This window comes from Lepus europaeus, chromosome 1, assembly GCF_033115175.1.
Source record: "Lepus europaeus isolate LE1 chromosome 1, mLepTim1.pri, whole genome shotgun sequence".
NCBI classification, from domain to species: domain Eukaryota; kingdom Metazoa; phylum Chordata; class Mammalia; order Lagomorpha; family Leporidae; genus Lepus; species Lepus europaeus.
In genome coordinates this window covers 101,041,397-101,061,271 of record NC_084827.1, presented here as the reverse complement: position 1 = coordinate 101,061,271, position 19,875 = coordinate 101,041,397, and the positions used below count along the sequence as shown (strand labels likewise).

Here is a 19,875-nt window from a genome sequence, read left to right as displayed (position 1 = left end):
GGAAGGTGTAAGAAGGCATCTGGCCGGGCTGAGGCTTCTCTAAAGGCGAGGTCGATTGCGCTTAGCTTGCCCTGGGCCGGGGTCTACAGCCCCCGCGACCACCGGCAATGTCTGTGCATCCGCCGAGGGCCCGTTTCGTGCTTCTGTCGGGAGCGAGAAGGGAGAAGCACAAAGATGCTATTATTATGTCGGTTGGCGGCCATAAATTAAACTCCCGAGTTGCCAAAATGTTTTGTTATTCCCCAGCCAGGCAAAGGCCAGAGAAGGGTCCAGGGATTCTTTCGGGAGTCCCGGGCCCTCCAGATCCTCCCGGGAAGCACAGGCAGCCAGTCCAGCCCACTGCGTCCCCAGAGCCCCTCAGGCAAGGCGTGCTCGCAGCCGGATCCCCTGGAAGCGCTGCGGGTCTCGTGTGGCCGGCGGGAGTTGTGCACGGGGCACCCCACGGGTGTGTCTGGAGCCCAGAATACAGAAGTTGCTATAAATGGGTTTACAGGAAACCCCTAACCTTGCTGTAGCAAACCTGCCTTTACAGACAACTGTGTTTTAAACAAGTTTCCCCCATAAAAACTTCAACTTCACGCAGTGCTTCCCCCATTTAAAGATACTGGCAGGAAGAGTGTTCGTATTTACAGTTCTTATGAAAGGGGACGGAAGCAAAACGCCACACAAGCCCATAAATAAAAGATGACTGGGACGGGCTGGGTCTTTTCACCCATCGTTTCAAAGGCCTGATGATTACCGTGTTGATATTTGAGTGGTCAACAGCCACAGCCTGGAAGTCGGCCTGAGACAAGGATATGAATATTTCAAATAAAATCCCAACTTATCAAAGCAGGAAAGCTCTTCTTTCTCCACTCTGAAGTGTCTCACTGATGAAAAAACATGGTAATATACCTTTTAATTAACTTAAGATGAAATGGGCAACAGTTACGGAGCTTTCTATTACACATGTAAAAGCCGGATAGCAACCTTAGTGATAAAAAAAAAAAAGACAAAACTCCATAGCAGTCTAATCTGGTACATTAAGATAGAGGAGAAAGGTCTGAAGGAACTAGCCTGGTGCAGTCTCCTGCTTCAGTCTTCTTTATAATGGGCCAAATGCATAAAGGATGACGTTTATAGTTCATATCATGTTCTTCTGTCTTCAGCTTTTCTCAGCTATATTTCCAATTTTTAATGAAATTGCTTAGTTATCATGGGCTTTGAAGGCAGTGAAAATTTTTTTTCCTCTATTCTCAAGCTCCCTAAGTAGCAAATAGAAAGTCACATAAAATAAATATGTTAATTACTGGCATCATTGGTATTTTTAGTTAAAAAAGTTTTGCCTTTCTAGTTTCAGAAGTCACAAACACTAAAGGAGTAACTTCATCACTGCCTCGTTAGGAGTGTTTAACATTCTAAACAGGCCTCCAGCTAGCAATCTGAAATTTGTACACAGAAGGGCCCTGTCTCCGCTTCTTCCTGTAGTGTTTATATAATCCAAACTACATATGTTACTATGCACGATCTGATCCCCTGCTTTAAACAGCCAACATTACATACAGAATGCTGCACTAGGAACATCAAAGCTGTCTAGAGCTATGGGGAGAAATGGTACGTCTTACAAAAGACAAGGCTAAAACACAATAAAAAAAAATCATGGGTGAGGAAAAAGGGGGGGCTTCCATTAACATCAGTTTTGTAAGGAAAAAATGTGAATGTTTCCTAAGCATCTTAATATGTGAAGACAGCTGAGCACAGGTTCAAGAAACGAATGTTAAATGCTTTTTAAAAACCTGCTTTTCACTGAAAAAAGAAAAGGTGTTCTTAGTTAGGTGTTCATCTGTTTGTATTTTGGGGAGCAGGGGACGAGGACAAGAATTACCCCCTTGCTTTTCTGAGGATAGCTCTGCTCCTATCCAGTTTATAAGGCTCATTCATTGCATTTCTGTCTATACCGACCTGGGGAAGAAATTAATAGGGAAATATAGATCACATGAATATGAGAGTATTTCAAAACATTCTCAGAAAAATGGAATGAAAACTGTGAGTTTATTTTAGTCCAAAAATTATTTCAAAATGTTTTGTAATACATGAAAAATGCATATATGAAAAAATTATTCATGGATTTCAAAAAATTTTTAAACAAAATAAACTCATACTTGACATTTTACTTATTTGAGAGGAAGAGGGAGGGAAGGAGGGAACAAGAGGGAGAGAGAGAGACAATGAGGATGAAAATGAACCATCTATTGGTTTACTCCAAAAATGCCCGCAATAGCCAGGATTGAATCTGGTCAAGGCCAGGAGGAGAAACTCCATCCAGGTCTCCCATGTGAGTGACAAGGACCCAATTATTTAAGTCATCACTGCTTCCCTCCAGGTTCTGCTTGAATGCATACTTTTAATTCCATTTTTCCAGGAACTTTTTGAAGCACCCTCATATTATTTGCTGAACACATTTGTCAGACATACATACATATACTGGGTTCCATTTTTAGCAATTTTCTGTCAGCTCACCATCAATGTAGCTTTTCTCAGCAGAGTGAAAGAAAACAGCAAATAATAAACTGATTATTTTACTGGACCACTTACTACCCAGGGCCATACACTGAGGAAGGCGTGAGAAAAGAATGTGTCGGCTGAGTGTAGTATGCTCAGATTTCAGAGTACTTCTATTTTAAATCATAGGATCATAGCCAGTGTTTATTATGGTATGTGCAGTATAGGATACATGGTGGGAAGTGAAATGTTTGAAACGGAGGCATAATTAAAAACCAAAACTGAGACGACTGAAAAAAATGTAAGGTAAGAGAGCCTGACAAAGAACAATGCAGCACACACTTTTCTCTTTCTTTGGGGCATCTTTTTCATTTTCTTTCCCCTTTTAAACTTTTTTTTTTTTGGGGGGGGGGGAAGAATTGTTAAACACAAGAGGAATAATAAAAATAGGTATGGTAGAAGTCAGTTGGGAACAGCGATGGGATGACATAGCCCTACACAGTGCCTGCGTGTGTCCCCATCCGTGGTCAATGCCATGGTCAGATGCAGACTGACAGCAGACGCTCATCCAGGGATGTGGGAAGTCAGTGCTGTGCAGTTAGCCAGGCAGCGAAATTAAAGGAGCCGTGAGATGCATAAACCCTGCCCCCACAGGTCCAGCACGTGGGCTGCCCATGTTGTAGAAACTCATCCAACATGGGCTAGGCAGTGAATTATTTAAACCGATAAGGAATCCACCAAAGGAAGAAAGCAGTAAGATGGATTCAGAGGTTCACGTTTCCTCCCAAGGACACAGGAATAGCTAGTCCTGGGAGAAGCTGGTTTGAGGCAGCATTGCTACCTCACTAACATTTTAAAGGTAGATTTAGATCAATTTAATGGTCTACGGGGGAAACAAATTTTCCTTGTTCAGAAAGCAGAAGGTAATACACTCAGGTAGTAATCCCTCCCAAAATGATGAGTCTTAGAGCAGGCATGTGGTCTAAAGGTTAAGAACCCACATCCCATATGGGAATAGCTGGGTTTGAATCCCAGCTCTGCTCCCATTTCCAGCTTCCTGCTAATACACACACTGGGAGGCAGCAAATGATAGCTCAAGTATTTGTATCCCTGCCACCCATGTTGAAGAACCTGACTGTGGGCCGGCACCACAGCTCAATAGGCTAATCCTCTGCCTGCGGCACCGGCACCCCGGGGGTTCTAGTCCCGGTTGGGGCGCTGGACTCTGTCCCAGTTGCTCCTCTTCCAGTCCAGCTCTCTGCTGTGGCCTGGGAAGGCAGTGGAAGATGGCCCAAGTCCTTGGGCCCTGTACCCTCATGGGAGACCAGGAGAAGCACCTGGTTCCTGGCTTCAGATCAGCGTGGTGCGCTGGCCGCAGCATGCTGGCCACAGCGGCCATTGGAGGGTGAACCAATGGTAAAGAAAGACCTTTCTCTCTGTCTCTCTCTCTCATTGTCCACTCTGCCTGTCAAAAAAAAAAAAAAAAAGGACCTGACTATGCTCCCAGCTCCCAGCTCCCAGCTCCCAGCTCCCAGCTCCCAGCCTTGGTCTGACCTAGCCCCTTGGCTGTTGTGGGCATCTGGGGAATGAACTAAAAGAAGGGAGATCTCTCTACATGCTCTACATGTATGTATCTTGCTCTGTCTCTCTGCCTCTGAAGTAAATAAACAAACCAATAAAATTTAATGCAGATGCTTTAAAAAAAAAAAGTTGACTCATTAAAACACCTTTAAAAATGTTCTGGGGCAGGCATTTTAGAACAGAGAGTTAGAGTACCACTGGTGATACCTGCATCTGTATCAGAGCACTGGTTTGAGTCCCAGACTGCTCAGCTTATGATCCAGCTCCCTGCTAATGTGCCTTGGAAAGCAGCAAAGGATGCCCCAAGTCCTTGGTCCCTTGCACCCACATGGGAGACCTAGAAGAATCTCCTGGCTCCTGGCTTCAGACTGCCCAGCTCTGACTGTTGTGGCCATCTGGGGAGTGAACCAAGGGATGAAAGATCTCTCTCTCTCTGTTTCTCCTTCTCTTTCTCTCTTAAGTCTGTTTTTTAAATAAATAAATAAAAATCTTTTTTAAAAAAAGGTACTAAAATTGGAGTCATAATATGTAGACTGCAGTCTCACTTCGGCACTCACTGTTTATGACTGTTAATTCATTTAACCTTTTTTTGAAATGTATTTATTTATTTGAAAAATGGAGAGACAGAGACAGTCAAAGAGAGAAATCTCTCATCTGCTGGTTCTCTCTCCAAAGCTCACATCAGCCAGAGCCTGAGGAGACAGAATCTAGGAGCCTGTAACCCAATCCTGGTCTCCCACATGGATGACAGAGACCCAAGTACTTGAATCATTACCTATTGTCTCCCAGGGTGCACATTAGCAGAAAGCTGGAATGGAGACCTGAACCAGGACTAGAACCCAGGCACTCTTATGTGGGATGTGTCCTCCAAGAAGCATAACTGCTGTGCCAAATGCTTGCCTGCCCCCGTTTAATCTTATTGAGCCCCAGGCTCCTGAGCTATGAAATGAGGAGGGTGACAGAGAACCCCTGCCTCACAGCTTTGTTGGAAGATCAAATGAAAGTGAAAACCACTTAATAAGTTTAAAGTGATCTACAAAAGTTAACTTTTACTTAATGCACGATACATTGTCTAGTGCAGGCCTTCCCTGTTACCTGGGACCACTCTGGTTGCAATAGCAACCTGAAGGTCTGAGCAGGGCAGTACAGAATGCTCACATTTGCACCTGCATACAAGAGTGCCTTAAAGGCGATTTAGTAGTAGGTGATAACTCCAGTCAAGTGCTCAGAGACTCATCCAAGGATGCACTGGCCATTCTGATCTCAAACAGCAGCAGTAGGAGGCATGTACAGAGAAATATTTTTCTCCTGTGCTGTGGTAAAGAGGAAAAATTATAGTATATACACGTAGACGGTACAGGCATATTTCACTATATTTAAATCACCATACGAAAATTATTAATTACATAATATAGTAATAGAAAAGAAATGCTTCCTGGGGCCGGTGCTGTGGCGCAACAGATTAACGCTCTGGCCTGAAGCGCCGGCATCCCATATGGGCACCCGTTCGAGACCCAGCTGCTGTACTTCCAATCCAGCTCTCTACTATGGCCTGGGAAAGTAATAGAAGATGGCCCAAGTCCTTGGGCCCCTGCACCCACGTGGGAGACCCAGAAGAAGCTCCTGGCTCCTGGCTCCTGGCTTCGGATCAACACAGCTCTGGCCGTTGCGGCCAATTGGGGAGTGAACCATCGGACAGAAGACCTCTCTCTGCCTCTCCTCTCTCTGTGTAACTCTGACTTTCAAATAAATATATAAATCTTTAAAAAAAAAAAAAAGAAATGCTTCCTTTCAAAAAATTCTTGCTCAGATTCTTTGCCCATGCCACTACAATCTTATTTACATTATTAATTAGTGATTGTCTTTCCCATTCTGTGAAATAACACTGATAAGTACTAATGGGATTATGAACTTGAACCCCTATAAAAATTTCTGTGAGATCAGACACTAATCAAACCTGCTTGGAGTTGCATATTTATCCAGAGAAATGCAAATTGGAAAATAGCAGTGACCAAAAAATTTGGCTTAAAGGAATTAGGGGGCAGTGGGAACATAAAAATGGAAAGTCCAGACAAAAAGGAGACATCAGTCTTTGTTTTAAAAAAATCAAGCAACCTCATCCAGAAATCGATGAAGATTGTTGATATTACTGAAGATAATTTGATAGAGATTTGTCATTGCAGGACAATATAAAGTAGACAGCAGTAACTTCCAACCCAAAAAGTGCATGAAACAGGAAAGCTAGTTTTTAAACTCATCTTGTGACTTTAATTCAATAATTAGAGGTTCTATGAGAAAATGGAAATTTTCATGGAAAAATGGAATCAAAAGACACGCTTATTTTGATACCAAAAACATTTGTCGTCCAAGCAGTCTTTATAACTCACATTTTACATGAACTTTTTGAAGACCTCTCCTGCATGGATTTCAAAATCTTTTGCACCAAAATAAGCCTTTTAAAAATTCATGTATCAGGGCCGGCTCCGTGGCTCACTTGGTTAATCCTCCGCCTGTGGCGCCGGCATCCCTTATGGGCGCTGATTCTAGTCCCGGTTGCTCCTCTTCCAGTCCAGCTCTCTGCTGTGGCCCAGGAAGGCAGTGGAGAATGGCCCAAGTGCTTGGGCCCCTGCACCCGCATGGGAGACCAAGAAGAAGCACCTGGCTCCTGGCTTCAGATCGGTCAGCGCCGGCCAAAGCGGCATTTGGGGGGTGAAGCAACAGAAGGAAGACCCTTCTCTCTGTCTCTCTCCCTCACTGTCTATAACTCTACCTGTCAAATAAATTTAAAAAAATTCATTTATCTATTTTCTCTATATGTGAAAAATGGAGAGAATCAGACAAAGAGAAAAACGTTTCCTTTAATTGCATTTTCTGCAAAATCTTGACGGATCCTGGTCTTCCTCTAACAGTCTGTTAAGCAGCTGAGCAGTTTAGGTTTGGAGCACAGACTGTGTAAATATAAACTTTTCTTTCTCTATATCTTTCTGGCCTGTGTCATATCTGAACGTTTCCTTGACTTTAGCGGGAGTCATATCTGCCTAAGAGAAAATAGGGCACTGCGTAATTATCAGGAGAAATTAAACCAGCAGGCTTCATTAGAGAAGTCACCTCTTACCTAGAGCATTTGCTCTACAAAGAAGCTACTTAGTAAAGATTGATTTGACTACTTAGTGAGCTGTAGCTAAAGCCGGGCTACCTTCCAGTGATTTCAAAGCTCTTCCTAAACCTCCTTTTGCTTTCACAGCTGATCTGCTGCTTCTCACTCTTTAAGGTTTTCAGTGCTTTGAAAAGACCACCTGAAGGGAAGGTGATTACTGATACAATTACAATAGAAACAGGTTAAAACGATGTCAGGAACCCCAAATAAACCAGCAATCACTGGGGGTTAAAATTGGATGGTGTCCTCTTAGACCCTTCATCTTCTTTCTAATCAGACACGCCCCACCCTACCTCCAGGAGTCAACCCAAATGACAGAAGCCTAAATCTTGCTGGACAAAGAAAGAATCAGTATGTGCAGAATGGGGAAGGAGGGAACAAAGGCTAATACTCATATGGGAAGCTCTATTTAATTTATCATTCAAAATCAGAATTGTTATATGCAGATAAGTTAAATCATTTATCCATTGCTGGTGGGAATATAAAATAATACAGCCTTTCTAGAAAATGGTTGGGCAGTTTTTAGAAAAACACCAGACTACTATAAAACCCAGCAATTTCACTGCTGGGCTCTTATCCCAGAGAAATATTGGCATTTGCTAGGAGTGACAGGCATCAAAGAAGGTGTAAGAACAGTGAGAGATGAGGCTATAAAAGGGCACCAGGATGGATCCCTGTAGTGATGGAAATGTTCTGCTTCTTGGCTGTATGACTGTCAACATCCTTGTGATAGTGTACTACACTTTTGTAAGATATTAATTGCCATTTGGGGTATACTGGATGAAAGGTATTTTATCTCTTTATTGCTCTGTATTATTTCTTATAGCTGCCTGGGTACCAGTGATAATCTTAAAATTTAACTAAAAAACAGATGGCAAGAAAATACTCAGGAAGCTGAAAACCAAAATAACAACAGAAAATATGCTTTGAAAAAATCTCGTGTGTCATCACTTAGAATATGTCAAAAGCAATGACTATCTCCAGGTATTGGTTAAAATTTAACACCTGGGAGTAGTTAGGAAGTCCTTGTCCCACATTGGAGTGACTGGGTTCAATGCTCAGCTCTGGCTTCTGACTTCAGCTTCCTACTGATGCAGACGCTGGGAGGCAGTGCTTATGGCTCAACTGGGATCCTGTGACCCACGATGGAGACCTTGATTTCATTCCTGCATCCAGGGAGCAAACCAGTGGATGGAAGGAGCACTTTCTCTCTCTTTTTCCCTCTGCCTCTCAAATAAATTTTAAAAGATTATATTTATTTATTTATTTGAGATGTAGGGTTACAGACAGAGAGAGAGGGAGAGACACAGACAAAGATCTTTAATCCCCTGTTTCACTCCCCAAATGGCCGCAACGGCCATAGCTGGGCCAATCCAAAGCCAGGAGCCAGGAGCTTCTTCCAGGTCTCCCAGGCGGTTGCAGGGGCCCAAGCACTCAGGCCATCTTCCACTGCCTTCCCAGGCCATAGCAGAGAGCTGGATCAGAAGAGGAGCAGGGAGGACACAAGTCAGCGCCCAATGGAGTGCCGGCACCACAGGCAGAGGCTTAGCTCACTATGCCATAGCATCAGCCCCTCAAATAAATTTCAAACATTTTAAATGCCTATTTTAAAAACCATAACTTCCAGAGGCGCTGAAGAAGAATGGTCTGTATGATAAATAATCCTGATGACCAAATGGCAGAGCGGCTTCTGAAAACTACTCCCCCTGGAATATGAGTTGCACGAGGACAAGGAGCAGGTTGCATGATTAAATGCGTATAAATGGTGCGTTTCTCCCCAGTTATCTGCTGTTGTGTAATGAATCATTTCTAACTCTGTGACTTCATACAGTAACGATCATTTATTTTGCTCATAAATCTCAGGTTTGACTGGGCTTAGCTAGACCATTCTCTTAGTCCACCATGCAGTTGCAGTTGGAACAAGGCTGGGATGAAGTCTGTCCCCGGGACTATGACAACTCAAACAGCTGAGAGCCAGAGGAGCTGGGGCTCCTCAGAAATCTGTCTGTATCCATGTGGTTTCTCTCCATGACTCTCCCGGCACATGCAACTTTTTTACATGCAGCTGAAGGCTTCCAGAGCGAGTTCCCAAGGGTAGCAGCAAAAGCTGTGTGGCGTTTTCTGACATGGACTCTGAAGTCACGTAGCATTCTTTAACCTCTTGCTGAGAGCTCTCGTGATGTAACACAAAGCCCTTGGCTTCTGAGCCAGAAAGACTTGTGTGCGTGGCCAGCTCTCCCTTTCTTAGCCAATGATTTCACCTCTTTGCCCCAAGGCAAAACTGTTATCTTAATAGTTGGCACAGGATCCCCCCCTGGAAGGTAGCTGTCTTTATGGGGAAAGCATTTATTGGGGTAGGGGGTGAGACCTGCTGATGCTGAGTAGGCGTTAAGTGATAAGGAACCAGAGACAAAGGCCAAACTGTCCTGAGTATGGCAAGAAAAGGAATTTATGCAAGCCTCTAATGCTACTGAGAGGAGCCCAGAGAAAATGAGAGAGAGCAAAAACTATGCATACAAAGGACTTTGCTCCCCACAAGAAGTTCCTTGCAGTGGGGTGGCTTTTTCTACAAATTAGGCTCCTTCGTGTTACATTTAAAGTGGTCTGTGGTCATGAGTTGCTTCTGTGTGTCCATCTGTATGGTTCTCCCTCCCTTTACCACTGACATCCATTTTTTTTCTGGTTTAAAAAAATGTTTATTTTCATCTACTTGAAAGGCAGAGAGAGAGCAAGCGAATGAGAGATGGAGAGAGGTCTTGCATCTGTTGGTTCACTTCTCAAATGCCCACAACAGCCAGGGCTTGGTTGAAGTCAGGGTGCCTGGAATTCCATGTGGGTCTCCCATATAGGTAGCAGGGAATCAATTAATTGAGCCATCATTTGCTATCTCCTAGGATGCATTAGCAGAAGCTGAATTGGAAGCCAAACAGTTGGAACTTGATCTTGATCCAGGACTCTGGTATGGGACTTTTTTTTTTTTTTTCTTCTTTTTTTGAGAGGAAAAGAGAGAGTGAGAGAGATAGTGTGTGCTCATATTCACTGGTTGACTCCCCAAATGCTCATGACAACCTGGCCTGGACCAGACCAATGCCAGGAACCAGAAACTTAATCTAGGTATCTCACAGGGGTGGCAGGAAACCAATCAATCGGGCCATCACCACTGTCTGCTAGGGACTGCATTGGAGCCAAGCTGGGTATCTACCTCTAATATTGGAAATAGATGTCAACATGGCCAAATGCCCAACCATGCCATATTTTTAATGACAATGAGTTTATGATTTTAAATATTTTGCAATGTAAAGATACATAGTAGATAATAAATAGTAACAAAAATTTCAATTATTAGAATTGGAGAAAACTCAGTTTAGCCAACAGTAGAGTGTTATTTGTTCATTTGAGTGGCAAGATCACAGGTAGAGCAAACTTAAATTTTGGTTGATCCAGCAACTCAACAATGCCATCAAGAATCCATTTTCTTTGCATCTTCTGCTCAGCTATGTCCCATGTGAACTTCATCCTTCACACTAATAGTGATCCCCCTTGTGGAAGGGAAGTAGCTGGTAACTACCTCTTGGCTGTGCACCTTCTTGTCTATACCCAGCTGGGGAGAACACAATTTCTGTCCCAACATTCTAAGCAAGAGTCCTACAAGTCTCCTTGATTGGACCATCTGAGATCCAAGGTCCACTTCTAAATCAATGACAGTGGCCAGTGGGGGAGGGTGTGTGCATTTGGACCATGCTAATTGGCCTAAGACAGTCCTGACCTATTCCTGTCATTAGTGGAGGAAGTGGTTACTTTGTCACCAGGCTCGTGGGCCACATCAGGAAAAGGCAAGTTCTTAAATGAATATCTGATTAGGTAGGAACAAACCAACAAATGCCTACCATAATGCGCAAATAGGAATTACAGAGAACATTCTTCAGATTATGAACTAGATGAGGGGAAAATAATCAAGGAGATCTTTCAACCACGGTAGAAAAAAAAATCAGGTTGGAAATCATTAATAAGATGGGGAAAAAAGAAAGCACAGACACTAGGATAGATTGAAAACAAAAAAAAGGATTGAAAGGAAAAAACAGAGTAGCAAAGATAATTTTAAGAGTCTTGACTCAATAAAAAGGGAATGGCACAGAGGCCTAATTATAAGGTTTATTAGGAGCCATCAGCAAAATGGGACAGAAAAGCAGAACAGAACAACTTGCAATAAACCTCATCTGCTAAAGGTGAGAACAGATCTGAAATAAGAGATGGATGCAGATAACAGAGCAACTGAAACCCAATACCCACTGACAGTATTTGTGTGACCTTTCCCCCTTTAAGATATAAGTACTTTGAATACTACAAATTGAATAAAGAAAAAAATCGTTAATTAACAATATTGGAAATTCTATATTTATATTATTTTGTGTGGCTGCTGAAGCAAATTACTCCCAACTGGGTGGCTTACAACAACAAGAGATTTATTTTTCTGATGGTTCTAGGGTCCAGAGATCCAAAATTCAGGTGGGCAGGGCTGTTCTCCTGGCTCCCTCTGAAGCTTGCAGGGGAGAATCCTTCTTCACCCCTTCCTGTTTCTGATGGGCTCCGGGAATTGCCTGCCTTGTGGCTGCAGAACTCCAGTTTCTGCCTCCGTATTCATAGGCCTCTTCTCCCTGTCTCAAGCCTATCTTGCTCTCTTCTGTCTCAAAGTTCTCTCTCTGCCTATCTCTTTTTTTAAAAGATTTATTTTATTGATTTGAAAAGCAGAGTTACAGAGACAGAGAGATCTTCTATCCACTGGTTCACTCCCTAAATGGCCACAACAGCTGGAGACAGGAGCCAGGAGCTGCTTCTGGGTCTCCCACATGGGTACAGGGGTCCAAGCACTTGGGCCATCTTCCGCTGCTTTCCCAGGCTGTTAGCAAGGAGCTGGATTGGAAGTGGAGCAGCCAGGACTCGAACCAGTGCCCATACAGGATGCAGTCATTGCAGGCAGCAATTTTACCCACTATGCCATGACATTGGCCCCTCTGTACCTTTCTCTTATCATGACACTTGTCATTGGATTCAGTAACCCTATTCAGATAATCTAAGGTCTTCTAATCCCCAGACCCTTAACTTAATTACATTTGCAGAAACTCTTACTCCAAATAAGTTCATTCACAAGTTCCAGGTATTTGAATGTGGACATATCTTTTTTTGGGGCAACCGTTGAATCCACTACAATATTTCTTTTTAAAAAAACTAAGAAATTTGAATAAAAATCCTAAAAGTACATTTAAGTTTACAAATTGATTATTCTTGCTTATAAAATGTTTACTGTTTTTATAAAATCTGTTTCCCCTAGTTATTTGTAAAAATGCAAAATAAATGGCAGGTGTTCAATGCAGTGGTTAGGCCCCAGTTTGGACACTGCATGACATTTCAGAGAGCCTGAGTTCAAGTCCCAGCTCCACTCCTAACTCCAACTTCCCGCTAATGCACACCCTGGGAAGCAGCAGGTCATAATTCAATTAGTTGGGTCCTTGCCACCCATGTGGGAGACTCAGACTGAGTTCTGGGATACATTAGCCTGGCCCAGCCCTGGCTGTTGTAGACATTGGAGAAGTACACCACTGGGTGGAAGATGTTTCTCTGCATTTCAAATAAACAAAAATTAAAAAAAATATTTAAGATGCAAAATAAGACTGTAGGTTTCCATCATACTCACATTAACCTAATAAAACATGTATTGGGGTGGGTGCTTGGCACAAAAGCTAAGATACCACTCAGGACACCCACATCCCATATTAAAATGCCTCATTCAACTCCTGGCTCTTCCACTTTCCATCTACCCTACTTTCCACGTATCCCAGGAGACAGCGGGGATGGTTCAAGTACCTGTGACCCTGCCACTCGTGTGGGAGATGTGGATTGAGTTCCTTACTCCTGGCTCTAGACTGGCCCAGCCCTGGCTGGGAGTGGACCAGCAGATAGAAGATCTCTGACTCTCTGCCTTTCAAATAAATAAATAAAAATTTTAAAACACATAAATTATATATATATTAGAATTCTAAGACCCAGATTATAAATCGGGATCTAGGCAGGACAGTAGAAACCAAGCAAGATCTTTCAAAGAGAAGGTATTTAATTCACGAAACTAGATTGTCAGGAGAGCTGCAGAGACACAAAGTGAAAGGGAGGAAACCCTGAAATGAAGAGGGACAGAAAAGTATGGGATTTGGTGCAGCAGTTAAAATGCCACATGGAATGCCCACATTCCCTAAGTGGGCGCTTTTGTGGGGAGTTCTTGCTCTGCTTCTGATTCAGCTTCCCACTAATGAGCACCATGGGAGGCTACAGGTGGTGACTGAAGCAGTTAGGTCCCTGCCACCCCTGTGAGAGACATGGATGGAATTCTAAGCTTTCTGGCTTTGGCCTGGCCCAGCCTCAGCCCGAGCTCTTGCAGGCATCTGGGGAGTAAATCAGTGGATGGAAGAAAGCTGGCATTCTCATTCTCTCTCCCCACCCCACTTTCTCTGTCCCTTTCTCTACTTTTAGAATAAATTTTAAAACATTTTTTGAATGACAGAAAGCAGCTGATGGAACATACAGGAGGAGGTCGCACTATCCCAGCACAGGATTATTACACTTCCGACTGTGTCACTGGGAATTCCAGGGAGGGGGCATCCAGAAGTGAAGTCACTCCTAGAGACACTGCCAGCAGCACGAAGAAAGGGAACTGTGGCTTCTCCCTTCCTTCCACTTTCTAACGTTCTGCTACTTTTAGCGGAGCCTGACAGGACACCAGCTTGATGCAAAGTCTGGGAGACAGAATTTGCAGGCTCCTGGCCCCAGCATTAGGAAGCAGACTATAGTAGGGTTGATGTGGCGCTAAGGACTACAGGTGAGCAACTGTAAGTCAGAGCGCAGGTAGAGAAGAGTAACCGTTCGTGCCTGCTGAATACAAAGTGCTACCTTGGGGAACCTAATCCTGAGAAACAAACCTTAGAAGAGAAAAAAAGGATTTGCTAAAAAGAAAATAGAAAGAAAAAACTTTGCAAAAATGTTGGAAGTGGCTATCAGTTATCACAGCATAAGCGTGACAATGGTCCAAACGCCCAACAATGAAGGGGTGCTGATGCCAACCACAGTAAACCCATGTAACAGAATCCTCCATAGCTGACAGCAAAAACTAAAGACATATGTTTCAAATAAGCATGAAAATGTTCGGGAGAAAGAAGGTTAAGTGAAAAAGGCGGAACACAGAACGGTGAGTCTACTACACTAATTACACCTGTGTGAAAACTGACGGCTGTGTATTAGCAAACACCAAGGGAAAGTGGGAGTAATGTTCCTTAGTTTTCTTTTCTTCCATAAAGTTGCTTGGGTTCTTAATTGAAAGTGAAATGAAAATGAGCCTTTAATTTTATTTTTAGATTCCAAAACAATGCAAATTATGTGTTTCATATTAAGCTGCTTTGAAGAAGAAACCAACTCATACACACAGACACGCATCCCACAACCTGGCTAACCATTCCCACACAGCACTTTTTATGACTCTGGCATTAATCACTGCTGTGGCCTGAGGCCAGGGTCCGATTGGTCTAGAGATTTTATTTTACAACCTGAGAACACTGGCTGGCTCCCAGCGCGCCTCTGCTCTCCTGCTCTCCTGGCCCGCGGAACCTTTCTTCTTGTTGCTAGATTTCATGTGCTTTACTACAGGCCAGGAGCTGTCAAAGTGAACTAAAACAAGGAATAAAGATAACAAGGTGAGTACAAAAACCTCTGGCGTTTTAAGGACCATTTGAATTTTTGTAAATATTTATTGCACCAAAATGGTTTGACTCACTCCTTGAGGCTGAAGTGCCTTATTTCGTGTCTGAAACACAGACTCTAAGCCCACAGGGCAGAAGGGCCACGCCTTGGGTCCACTCCTCCCCCAACCCAGGTGGCGGCCCAGAACCTTTGATGTGCCAAGTTTTCTGGACTCATGAACTCTGCCTCACTAGCCAGCTAACACACATGCCTTTCACAGCTGCCTTAGGACTGGCTAGAGTCTGAGAATATGACGACATAACTGCCTCCGGTAGAGACCTGCTGGCAGCGTGCCCAAGAGACCTTGGCCATGCCCTGGGCTGGTTCCATAGGCAATAGCTGAAGCAGTCTGAAGATGGAGAGGGGAAGTTTCTTTGGTACTCATAAACTTGACCAGCTTTCCCAATCTTGGCTTTTGTTCTCACTTGGGAGTCACCCTCCCAAGGGTGCCTACTTTCAAATCCAGTTTCTTACCACCCATCATCTGTGAAACCCTAGGTAAGCCAATGCAGGCCTCTATGCTTTATTTCCCTAATCTATGAAATGGGGAAAAATATGGGTGAGTCCATAGTCCTGCTGTACAGATCGGAGAATCGTACACTCACTGCTCCTTGAAGGATACTGCTAATTGTTGATCCAAGATCCACTCTACCCTCTTTTTCATTTGGGGTGGAAACATGCCCAGCTAGAACACTCCTCCAACTCCTTTCTAAAACTGTGGTGACCACATGACTCCACAGGGAGAGGCTTTCAGGAAAGCAGCAGATTCCAGTGAGCAAGGGACAGATCCATTCAGCAAGTCTAGCTTGCTCTTTGTCCTACCTTTTTCTTTCTTCTAGAATGGGGGTACCTGGGAGAAGAGCCATCGCCTTGCAATGCAGAGATCAAAGCTACCCACTGAGGATGATAGTGCAGGAAGCTAGAAGTAGCCTGGGTCCCTGAAGACTTTCTCAAGCAGCTGAATCAGGAGTGACTCCCTAACTCCAGACTTCTGTTCATGTGAGCAAAATGAATTCCATGAGGCTAAGCTACTGTGGTTGGCTTTCTATTATATGCAGATGACTGAAAACCCGATCCAAGAATTCAGCATATTGCCTGCTAATACGAAAGTCACCTTTCATTTTTCCATGAAGTCTGTTGATTATATGTCAGCTATCATTGCACTGGGCACGAGAGAGGTTTACAATGATTGTTCTGGAACTCAACTACGGTAAACACTGCTTAAAGTTATCAATGATTACCTAGGGCTGGTAGACATTCTTGTAACTCAGAGACACTGGCTGTAATGACACTTGTTGAAATAGAATTTCACAGTCTAGGGTAGTATTTTGCTTTATTATTTTAAATTGATTTTCATTTATCTAAGTCAGAGAGACATAGACAAAGCTCCCATCTGCTGGTTCACTCCCCAGATGCCTGCAGTGGCCTGGAATGAGCTGGGCTGAGGCTGAGGTTGAGAACTCAGTCCAGGTCTCCCAAGTAGATCGGTCTGCATTAGTAGGTAGCTGGAATTAAGAGTGGAGCCAGGACTGGAACCCAGGCACTCTATAAGGGATATAAGCTTCCCAACCACTAGGCAAGTGCCCGCCGATAGCATATTGTTTTATTGCTGCTAGGTTATATTCAACTAGCTCTCCAGGGAGATGATTATACTGATAAATCTAGTAACTCATGAGAGGGAGGGAAATAGGAGAATGAAATATTTTAGCTAATGTATTTTGTTTTCCAAAAATTAAATTTTACTTGGGAGGAAAGGGATATTCAATTCCAATAGATGCTTTCTTTTTAGTTTCTTTGGTACTCAGGAACATTTTAATGTCTTCTAAGGCAGACTAGTGGTGAAAGTGGGGAGAATAGAATGTTGTTGATTCACCCCAGAGCAAATCTGAAATACGTAAGAGCCCTAGGAGACTTCTCAAGAGTTTCCCAGGCTGGCACTGCAGCTCATTAGGCTAATCCTCTGCCTGCGGCGCCGGCACACGGGGTTCTAGTCCTGGTTGGGGCGCTGGATTCTGTCCTGGTTGCTCTTCTTCCAGTCCAGCTCTCTGCTGTGGCCAGGGAGTGCAGTGGAGGATGGCCCAAGTGCTTGGGCCCTGCACCCGCATGGGAGACCAGGAGGAAGCACCTGGCTCCTGGCTTTGAATCAGCGCAGCGCACCGGCCATAGCAGCCATTTGGGGGGTGAGCCAATGGAAGAAAGACCCGTCTCTCTGTCTCTCTCTCTCACTGTCTAACTCTGCCTGTCGAAAAAAAAAAAAAAAGTTTCCCAACCATCAGTGTACGGTACCATAAATAGCTCACCCTCATATGTCTGCTTCCCCGAGTTAGTCTACTGGAAATGAGACATGGATCCAGCCCCAACACCAGAAAAGCTGTTTCTAGCTTTGATCTGGAAGTGAAACTTCATCATCTGACTAGGGTGGGATCAGAGAACCTCTCATACATCTCCTCAAACCACTAATTGAATTACATTGATTTCCACTCCATGTTTATACTTGGTTATTCAAGGAGAGGAAATTGACAGAAGCAACATGATGATCAGCTTATGCTACTAGAACAATACCAAAATCTCAAATGGCTAAAAATGAAATTTGTTTCTCGCTCATTCCACTCATCCTCCGAGAGTAACAGGGACACGTTCCTGAGGAAAACTATGGAACCTAAGCTGAGAGAGCAGCCGGGGCCAGGATTGTCAGTGGTCACCATGACAAAAGGAAACATAGAACCTTGCCCTGGTGGTTTCAAGTATGGGTCGCTTTCACTCAACTCATTAGCTGGGCCAAGGAACCAAAAGTGAGCCCTGAGGTACAATCCTCCCATGTGCTGGAAGCACCAGAAAGAACTGGCAAATTGCACTAACAGCTGCCAGAGAAAGAGCATTATTGAGCCTAGTAAGAGCCAGCTGTGTCATATGACTTACAGTATCTAATTCGCACAGCACATTTTGTTAGAGCTTGACTTCAGCTTTCACATGAGAAATTAGAGGTTTGCATAGGTCAAGCAGTTTGTCCAGAGTCCTGCAGGAGATGAAGATTTTATTTCAGGTTCATCTGATTCCCAAGTCCCTGCTTTTTCCACTGTTCCCCTGGCCTTCTAATATAACACATTCAGCAGCCCACAATCTCACAAACTGGGTGGTAGGAGGAGTAGGAAGGGAATGGAGGAAAGGGTTTATTGTAAGAAGTAGTTGTGCACTGTCTGATGTTGGACTGGATATACGAAGGAGGTCCCAGATGTTTGTATTGCCTGGTGATGTCATAGCCATTTTAATTTGTGTAATCCTGATGTTTGCATGATGATCAAATAACCCATCAACATACCTATCAGCCTGTGTCCCCATTATTAAGCAACGATGACTGTCCCTGTTCCCACAAAGCTGAAGCATCCACACTTCCTTGGCCTCATTAGTATCAGGAGGTGACAAGCTGAACACACTGACCCAAGGATCTGAAACGATGACTACACAACCAGAAACAAAAATGACTAAAATGAGATTGTGGAGAAGTAGGCACTAGAGATGCCAAGTAGGTCAAGCAGACAGGACCACAACACTGAGAGGCACCAGTTTCTATTTCTGTTCCTTCAAGTGATCACTGCAGGACAGCCCTTATCTCCCAGGATGATACCCCATTGCTTCGAGAGCTCTCTTCACCAGTATGTAAGTCTCCCCTTAATCCCTAAGACATGTTGGCATTTTGTGAAGTTCATCAAGAGCATCAGATATATACTTCATATCTTTTATCTCTGTAATTTAATTTCTGCTCTGAATATTCTAACCGTGACAGGGATTCCCACTGCACAGTGAAGTACGCACTCGAGCACTCCAAAGGGAGTGATTCTGTCTGGAAGGCTCAGGCAGAATGGTTGCATATCACTGACCTGCTTCTATGAGAGGTGGCATTTTTAACAGGGAGAGGATGGTCTTTTAAGCATTTGAAATAGTTTTTCACTGTGGCTGATTTCTATTATATAGCTAACAGTAAGACCTGCAGTATTCAACCACGGTTGAAGATGTTGATATAATAGAGGTAGATTTTTATTTCTCTATGTTCTTTAAACAATTACAAATCTGAAGAAATGGAATTCCACCTATTATGAAAATTGTACCTGAAGTTCTTAGAACATTACATGCGAAAGATATTCTGTATGCATTCATGCCACCACTGGCTCTAACACAGACACACCAGCTTCAATGTATGTTGAAGTGGGCCAAGGCCCCATCACGGTTCTGGTTAAGTGTATGTTAGCAGTAGTTATGTGTGATTAATAGATTATGGAGGATTTTCCTCCTGCTTCTCAATTTTTCTTTTATAATACTTGCATAATAAAATGTTTATGATTATTAAACTTGAAAAGAGCACTTATGAGTTCAAGTACTTCAGATTACACACTCCTGTATTCCTATAGATTTCTTTCGATGAAAATCACTGTGAAGATAATGTTTCAAAGACTCAAGTAATACTTTGTAAATAATCAGTTGGGCATGAAAGTCAAAACTCAATTTTCAGAGGAATGTCCGAGAGTTGAGGGTCAAGCCCTCCCTCTGATAATAGGCAAGATGTAAGTCACCTGAATAAATAGACACGCGAAGGAAAGGCCCTCTGAACTCTGCAACCTCTCATAGGTGGAAGAAGAAACAGAGGAGGTAGTTGGAATTGACCTTTTGTGTTTTTATGGGTTTTGCATCTCTGGGAAGGTTAAGATGACAGCCCATTCTAAACACATGTCCATTTACATTAGCAGCCTTTTCTATGGGTGACTTAAGTGCATATTTGAAACATTCCAACCGAGAAACAAAAAGGACATCAAAGAACCAAATAAATCCACACAAGCATGGGAATTTCTGAGCCTGTTTGTTTGGACTTTATCTTACCC

At 43.4% G+C, this 19,875-nt stretch overlaps 1 protein-coding gene across 9 annotated transcripts in view; it reads right to left on the bottom strand.

Moving 5' to 3' along the window:
- Window positions 1-19,875, bottom strand: part of TANC1 (tetratricopeptide repeat, ankyrin repeat and coiled-coil containing 1) — a 342,597-nt gene that overhangs the window by 250,862 nt on the left and 71,860 nt on the right. The window lies entirely within an intron of this gene.